Below are 8699 nucleotides of genomic sequence, written 5' to 3' on the forward strand. Positions count from 1 at the left end.
AAGATACCCTCGCGATCCTAAATTTTTTTGATGAAATTTGAGGAGAGAAAAGTCAAAACTTCTACGTCAAGAGGCCTCACCAGAGCGACGAAGGGACTGAGGAGTAAAAAGAATCCTACTCTCCAATATATATATATATAATCCTAAGACTAAAAACATTTTTGTTCTAGACTCAACGACGCCCGCGATTCGATCAAGCAGGGGGCTCCTAAGTCGGGGAAGCCTCTGATTACCAACTTGTAACACCCATGATGCGGCTATATCTCCCACGTGTCGGAGCACGACTTAGAGGCATAACCGCATAGTAGGCATGTCGCGAGAGGGGTAATCTCTACACATCCCATGTACTGAATATGAAAGGGATAAAGAGTTGGCTTATAATCGCCACTTCACACAATACATAAATATAGCATTACATCATCCAGAATACAATCGAGGTCCGAGTACGGAACCAAATAAATAAATACAACCCCTAATGAAATAGATCCCCGATCGCCCCGACTGGGCTCCACTACTGATCAACTGGAAAACGAAACAATACAACGAACACGATCTTCATCGAGCTCCCACTTGAGCTGGATTGCATCACCTGCACTGGTATCATCGGCACCTGCAACTGTTTGGAAGTATCTGTGAGTCACGAGGACTCAGCAATCTCACACCCGCAAGATCAAGACTATTTAAGCCTATGGGTAGGAAAAGGGTAGTGAGGTGGAGCTGCAGCAAGCACTAGCATATATGGTGGCTAACATACGCAAATAAGAGCGAGAAGAGAAGCAATGCAACGGTCGTGAACTAGAAGTGATCCTAAAAGCTACTTACGTTCAAGCATAACACAAGAACCATGTTCACTTCCCGGACTCCGCCTAAAAGATACCATCACAGCTACACAAGCGGTTGATGCATTCTAATTAAGTTGAGTTTCAAGTTCTCTACAACCGGACATTAACAAATTCCCATCTGCCCATAACCGCGGGCACGGCTTTCGAAAGTTCAAAACCCTGCAGGGGTGTCCCAACTTAGCCCATCACAAGCTCTCACGGTCAACGAAGGATATTCCTTCTTCCGGGAAGACCCGATCAGACTCGGAATCCCGGTTACAAGACATTTTGAAAATGGTAAAACAAGACCAGCAAAGCCGCCCGGATGTGCTGACAAATCCCGATAGGAGCTGCACATATCTCGTTCTCAGGGCACACCAGATGAGCTAGACGTCGGGTTGGCATAGACCCTGGTTACCCAGGGGGCGCCGGACATTGCTCAGGTTGGACCAACACTTAGAGAAGCACTGGCCCGGGGGGTTAAAATAAAGATGACCCTTGAGTCTGCAGAACCCAAGGGAAGGTGATAGCTTGTTAGTGCAAATGTAAAACCAAGGTTGGGCCTTGCTGGAGGAGTTTTATTCAAGGCGAACTGTCAAGGGGTTACCATTATAACCCAACCGCGTAAGGAACGCAAAATCAAGGAACATAACACCGGTATGACGGAAACTAGGGCGGCAAGAGTGGAACAAAACACCAGGCATAAGGCCGAGCCTTCCACCCTTTACCAAGTATATAGATGCATTAATTAAATAAGAGATATTGTGATATCCCAACATATCCATGTTCCAACATGGAACAAACTTCATCTTCACCTGCAACTAGCAATGCTATAAGAGGGGCTGAGCAAAGCGGTAACATAGTCAAACAACGGTTTGCTGGGAAAGGTGGGTTAGAGGCTTGTCATGGCAATATGGGAGGCATGATATAGCAAGTGGTAGGTATCGCGGCATAGCAAAAGAGCGAGCAACTAGCAAGCAAAGATAGAAGTGATTTCGAGGGTATGGTCATCTTGCCTGAGATCTCGAAAGGAAGAAGAATGAGTCCATGAATAAGACACACATATGTAGTCGAATGGATCCAAACAAACGCGACGTTATCGGAACTAGCCCAAAGAAGCAACACCGGATAGAAGAAAACAACATAGTAAACAACCATCACATAACCAAGGCATGATGCACAACCAAGTATGATGCATGTCCGATTTAAAGAGGCATGGCATGGCAAAGTGCACAAGCAATTCTACAAATTAAGTGGAGCTCAATATGCAACGAGTTGCATATTGACGAAACACCACAACAAGTTATTTAGTTCGATCTCGTTTATGTACTCAACAATATTAAATGTTGTTTAGCATGGCAAGGGGTGAAGCAAAGTAAAACTACCTACCTAGGCAAGTTTAAATGCGGCCGGAACAACAAGCAACAAGTCCGGAAAATCCTCATATGCATTTAGCAAATTAATGCAAACAACAATTTAAACACTCTTGATGTTGTTATCATGATGCAGATGACATTTGCAAGTTTTATGCAATTTTTATTAAAAGTTGACATGAGCATGATGAGAGCATTTGTGTCACCGTGGTAGAAAGAAAGGGGTGCCACGGCGACGAAATGGAAATGATGCCGCGGCAACATTCCGATGATCCGGTAGCTCACGGGGATACCGGTGCAAAAGGAAGTGGGTGCGAGTGTGTCATGCAAGAAGATGGGGTGCTCCTGGATTCCGGGTTCCCACATGACGGCGGAAAGGCAAAAGAGGGGCTTCATGCAACGAACAACTCGGACACGGAGCAACACACGGTCCAACTCATACATCGCAAGCATTCATCCACGGGCGTCGTCTCAGTGGTATAGCTTCGAAGCATGCGTTTCGGGCGGAACGAGTTTGTAGAGGGAAGTAGGCGTTGTCGCGACAGCGGTAGTGGAAGTAGTCGTCCTCGCTTCATAGATGTTCACACTCCCTAGGTGTTCGGGGTCAAAACAAGGAACTTGACGTCCACGGGTCTTCGAGGGTCGACGGTACATGTTCTGTAGACGTTCGAGTCGCTGTAGTGGTACACATTCACGGAGTAGTCATACATGTCATCGGTAGTTTGTTGACTCAACGACCTTCAACGTCGGAAGTGTAAGTAGTTGTACATGGTTGCGACGGTAATCGAAGTTGGCGATCCGACGGGTTACACTTGCCGTCATGGGAACTTGGTGAATCCGAGGTCTTCGAGGTCGACGGTAGTTGTACATCTCATAGTGGAATTTGACGGATCCGGTGTCTCCAGACGTCGTGGTACTTTGCAACAACTGGGGCGGTCTTACGCATCCGACCCGAGGGAGTTGGCGTTCTTCGTCTCACAGTGTAGTTGAACTTGGAGCTTCGTGGAAATTGGCGGCTCATCACGTAGACGTGCACGAGGTCATACTTGGGGTTTCCTATAACTTGACGGGCACGAGGTCCTGTCGACGTGGTCCGACATCCAGACGGGGCGGACAATGAGGAGATTCGGCGGAGGTGGCGCTGGACGGCAGAGAGGACACGAGCTCCTGCTCCTGCGGGACTTCGGCCAGCGGTAAAGGTGCTCCGGCTAGGCACGAGCAGGAGAAACAGAGCAGGTAGGCTAGCGGCCTGAGCGAGCAACACATAGGAGGGCGGCACAATAGGAAGCAGGGCCGGCTGGTCGGCAGAGCAATAACGAAGGCGACCGGTGCTCGGGTCCCAGCGAGCTCCGGCCACAACGACGGGGACGAGCAGCACAAGGATCGAGAGCTCCTCTCCGATCGAGTGGAGGCGGCAGGAGGCAAAGGCTGCGAGCTTGGCGCGCCAGAGGTGGGGACGGGGACGGAGGCCAGGGCTGTGGTGGGAGGAGGAAGGCAAGGCGGCGCGGCGGCCAAGGGGCAGCGCTCGGCGGCGTTCGAGGGAGGAGCTGGCGATGGGGCCGCCAGAGTTGGCTGCCTGGAGGACGAGCGGGGAAGGGCGAGGAGAGGGGCTCCTCTGGCGGCATGAGGTGGAGGAAAGGAGGAGTGGGGATCGGGCAGCGCGCGCATGGTTGTTCCCTCTCTCTCTCTGGCAGCGCTGGAGAGAAAGAACGAGAGGGTGAGGGTGCGGATGGGGATCGGGCAAGGGAGAGGAAGGCGCGATAGGTGGGTTGGGCTAGGGTTAGGTGAGGTGTTTAAGTGGGCCTAGGGAAGATGGGCTGAAGCGGTGGAGGTCTTCTGGTTGGCCGGCCTAGTAGAGCTGGTAGGGGCGCTCCCTCTCCCTCAAGTCTTTAAAAAAACCTTTTTAGAAATCAGAAAACCCAAAGAAAGAAAGGAGAGAAAAGAAAGGATTAGAGGAAGGATTTGGGCACGCGGATTATTTTCCTGGACTCGCAAAAAGGTGCATGGTCCAAGAATATTGAAGTGGGCAAGATTGCAAGGATTAAATTCAAAAGCATTTGAATTTAATTCAAATGGTTTGAACAAGGGGTAGGATTTTGAAGTGCCCAAAAATGTTCAGATTTTTGGAGGAACCTCAGTAAATGGGAAGAGAATTTTTGGCAAGGTTTGAGGAGCAACTCGAAGCAGAAAAGACTTGAGAGTTTAAATTGCAAGTGTGTTTGTGGTTAATTCCAAACTAATGGAATATTATTTTATAGCTCCCTAATAATTTTGGGAGCATATATGTTATAAAGAGAAAATCACCATGTGTATTTCCCTCGATTTAAATGGATCAAAGATCCATACGATTTGATTGTTGAGAAAAAGTTGGCATCATGACATGATGCAATGCAAATGATGCAAAGAAGAAAGCAACGAACCAAACAAATCACACGATGAAAACTCAGAAACCAAGGAAGGCATCTGAAGCTCTGGTCTTGGGCGTCACACATGTCAAGCCTCTAACCCACCTTCCTAGCAAACCGTTGTTTGGCTAAGTTACTGCTTTTGCTCAGCCCCTCTTATAGTGTTGCTAGTTGCAGGTGCCTTGCAGGTTGTTCCATGTTGGAACATGGATATGTTGGGATATCATAATATCTCTTATTTAATTAATGCATCTATATACCTGGAAAAGGGTGGAAGGCATGGCATTTTGCTCGGTGTTTTGTTCCACTCTTGCCTCCTTAGTTTCCGTCATACCGGTGTTATGTTCCTTGATTTTGCGTTCCTTACACGGTTGGGGTTATGGGACCCCCTTGACAGTTCACTTTGAATAAAACTCCTCCAACAAGGCCCAACCCTTGTTTTAACATTTTCCTATTAACAACCTAAACTTTTCCCTTGGGAGTTATAAACCCGAGGGTCATATTTATTTAACCCCCCCCCCATGGGCCAGTGTTCCTTTGAATGCTGGTCCAACCTGGGCGATGTCCGGCGCCCCCTGGGAAACCAGGGTCTCAGCCAACCTGACGTCTTGCCCATCCGGTGTGCCCTGAGAATGAGATACGTGTGACTCCTATCGGGATTTGTCGCCACATCGGGTGGTCTTGCTGGTCTTGTTTTACCATTGTCGGAATGTCTTGTAACCAGGATTCCGAGACTGATGGGGTCTTTCCGGGAGAAGGAATATCCTTCATTAATCGTGAGAGCTTGTGATGGGCTAAGTTGGGACACCCCTGTAGGGTATAAACTTTCGAGAGCCGTGCCCGCGGTTATGTGGCATATGGGAATTTGTTAATATCTGGTTGTTGAGAATTTGACACTTGACTTAATTATAATGCATCAACCGCGTGTGTAGCCGTGATGGTCTCTTTTAGGCAGAGTCCGGGAAGTGAACATGGTTGGGTTATGAATGAACATAAGTAGTTTAGGATCACTTCTTGATCACTTCTAGCTTCACGTTCGTTGCGTAGTTTCTCTTCTTACTCTTGTACTCGTATGTTAGCCACCATATTTTCTTAGCGCTTGCTACAACTCCACCTCATTACCACATCCTACCCATAAACTTCCAAAACAGTTGTAGGTGCTGATGATACCAGTGCAGGTGATGCTACCAAACTCAAGTGGGAGTTCGACGAGGACCTTGGCTGTTACTACGTGTCTTTTCCTGATGATCAGTAGTGGTGACTAGTTGGGACTATCGGGGATCTAGCAGTTGGGTTATCTTCTTTTCATTTGGATTTGTCCATAGTCAGACTATGAGTGTACTCTGATGATGTATGAATTATTTGATCATTGTGTGATGTGGTGATTGTAAGCCAACTATCTGTTTATCCCTTTCTTGTTCATTACATGGGATTGTGTGAAGATGACCCTTCTTGTGAAAAAACCACAATGCGGTTATGCCTCTAAGTCGTGCCTCAACACATGGGAGATATAGCCGCATCGTGGGCGTTACATTCAATGTGTGGAAGATACGGTGTGAGAAATCAAGGTCAATCGAGACACATATAGATAGACACACAAAGTGAGCGTAGTCCCGCATTCATTGAAAAGATATATATGCTCTGGAGAGATATTGTCCGATTGAGCTTTTGGGAAGGGTGAGGGCTGTAAGATAGAGCTTGAGAGATGATCTAGTCACAGACATGTAGATATATTTTGTTCGTGGGAGGAAGCAAGGTCAATCGATTACATATATAAAGGGAGAGAGATTGAGCGAGTGTGGGTCATCGTGCGATCGAAAGAGTGAGACGGGTTGGAGAGAGTGACCTAGATAGACAATGTGCGTGAGAGAGTATACAATATGAATATGTAGAGTTGGGCTCAAACATGGAGATATATCGTTTGTGTCTGAGAAAGAGTGAGGTCAATCGAGACATACAAAGAGAGAGAGAGAGAGAGAGAAATAGAGAGAGAGACAGGGAGAGATGGAGAGAGATTGAGTGAGCGTGGCCCACCATGAGGTTGAAAGAGTGGGGGCGGCTTGGATGGACTGACCTAGATACACAATTTGCGCGAGAGAGTATAAAGTGTGTCGATCGAGGCCCGAACAGGGAGATATATCATTTGTGTGTGAAAGAAAATGAGGTTAATCGAGACTCAGATAAAGAGAGCGAGATTGAGCGAGTGTGGCCCGCCGTGCGGAAGAAAGAGTTAGACAGTCTCGAGGGAGTGACCTATATAGACAACGTGCGTGCATGCGCACAATAGGTTTGGGGGCTAGATAGGCAATGAATGTATCTAGTGAGAGAGGGTGGGAGGGAGGGAGAGATAGAGAGAGAGAGAGAGCTCGGCATGGGGTGCAATTGCGGGTGTGTGAGCTAAATACATTTGGTAACAAAGTGGAAAAGGGGGGCTATGTAGTTGAGAGAGTTAGAGATCGAAACATGGAGAGAAAGAATGAACGTGTGTCGGAAACCGATAGCTTCCTAAGGTGGTTAGGAGAGGAAGATTGACCGATACAGGAAGTATGTAGTGTGTGTGCCGAGGGGGGTGGGGCTAAAAACAACACTTGAATGTAGATAGTATGAGACTTAATATCGATGTTTCAATTCGGTGTACATTGTAAGATTTGAACTGAGGACCATGCATATGGTAATTATTTTGAATTCGTGCCATACTTGGTTTGGAAAAGTTGACATTGACTCGATCGTTGTGCTATTTTGTAGGTTGAATCCATCCAAAGTTTTCTCACTACGATGGTGTCCATCATATACATATGAATTTGTATTAAAAAAGTAGCATGGATACCGTGAAATGCGAAATCCACGTTAGAATTGGAGATCACTATGTGACACATACTCTAATTCAAATAACTAATTATGTGACACACACTCTAATCCATGTTAGCGTGCATAACATTTCGATTTTTTTCAAATAACTCCTCATTAATTAATTTATAATATCTCGTTTCGAATGACTAATTATTTGAAAGGAAAACACAAGCATTGTAAATACATACAGATTCGTTTGCAAATGAAAGAAGATTCATTTGCATTCTCAAATGTAGGCGCACTAGGCAGACCAGGGTCGTGTCATGGTGGTCGCATATGCCATACAGACGCTTAGCACCCAGCCACCTACCCCATCCCTCCCCCCCCCAAAAAAAGAACGATGACAAAATAAGTTCGCGCTTCCACATTTCAGATTGAAATATCCGGCGGCCCCAATTCCAGCGCTGCAAAATCTCTCTTCTCCACCGTCCCCTTCCGTGCCCAGATTGCTTAAATCCCTAATTCGCCACCAACCCAAGCAAAGTTCGAATCGCCCCCCGTCTCAAGTCTTTCCCCACCTCTATGTCGGACGACAACGACGAAGACGACGGTCGCGCTTCACCACCGCACCGGAGCTACCTCATCTACGCCCTCGTGCACCGCATCGGGTGGTCCACCGACAATGTCGGTGGCCACAACCGACATGCCTCACAGACACCGACTTCCACCACATCAGGTGAGTTTCACCAACGTCGTCTCCCACCTCATTGGGGCTACTTCACCAAGAACATCGTCACACTTCCGCCCCCCGAGGTCGTTGGGGCTTCACCAACGGTCTCGTCAACCACATCGTAGCGCTCTGCTGTCACTCAAGATCTGCATCACGTGCGTAGCCAGCCAATGCCAGTGCATCACCCTCAATCGCTCTGAAGTGACCCGCACTCTAGCTAGGCGAGCATGCCCAAACACCGACCCGAACTAGGTATCAACACATCACTCCCTTGTGCACTGTTCCGATGATGTTTGGATATCCTTTCACTGCTCACTTAGCTTACACGCCTATGCAACTCTGACTTTGAATCTTATTTCTTCTGGAGATATCATCTGAAAGCAAAACCATTTTTTAGCAAAGAATGACGGCGCAACGGGATCTGGTACACATCCTGCATGCCCGTATAACCTTGTAAGTATCTGTCCTCCGGTACAACAACAAGGTCGATTCCTCTTATTTGATCAACCATTCACCGTGTCAAAAATGCTGAGGAGGATGCAAGGGGCACAAGGCCTGCACATCCAAGAAAGTGGTAACA

Source organism: Triticum urartu, chromosome 2 (genome assembly GCF_003073215.2).
Source record: "Triticum urartu cultivar G1812 chromosome 2, Tu2.1, whole genome shotgun sequence".
Taxonomy (NCBI): domain Eukaryota; kingdom Viridiplantae; phylum Streptophyta; class Magnoliopsida; order Poales; family Poaceae; genus Triticum; species Triticum urartu.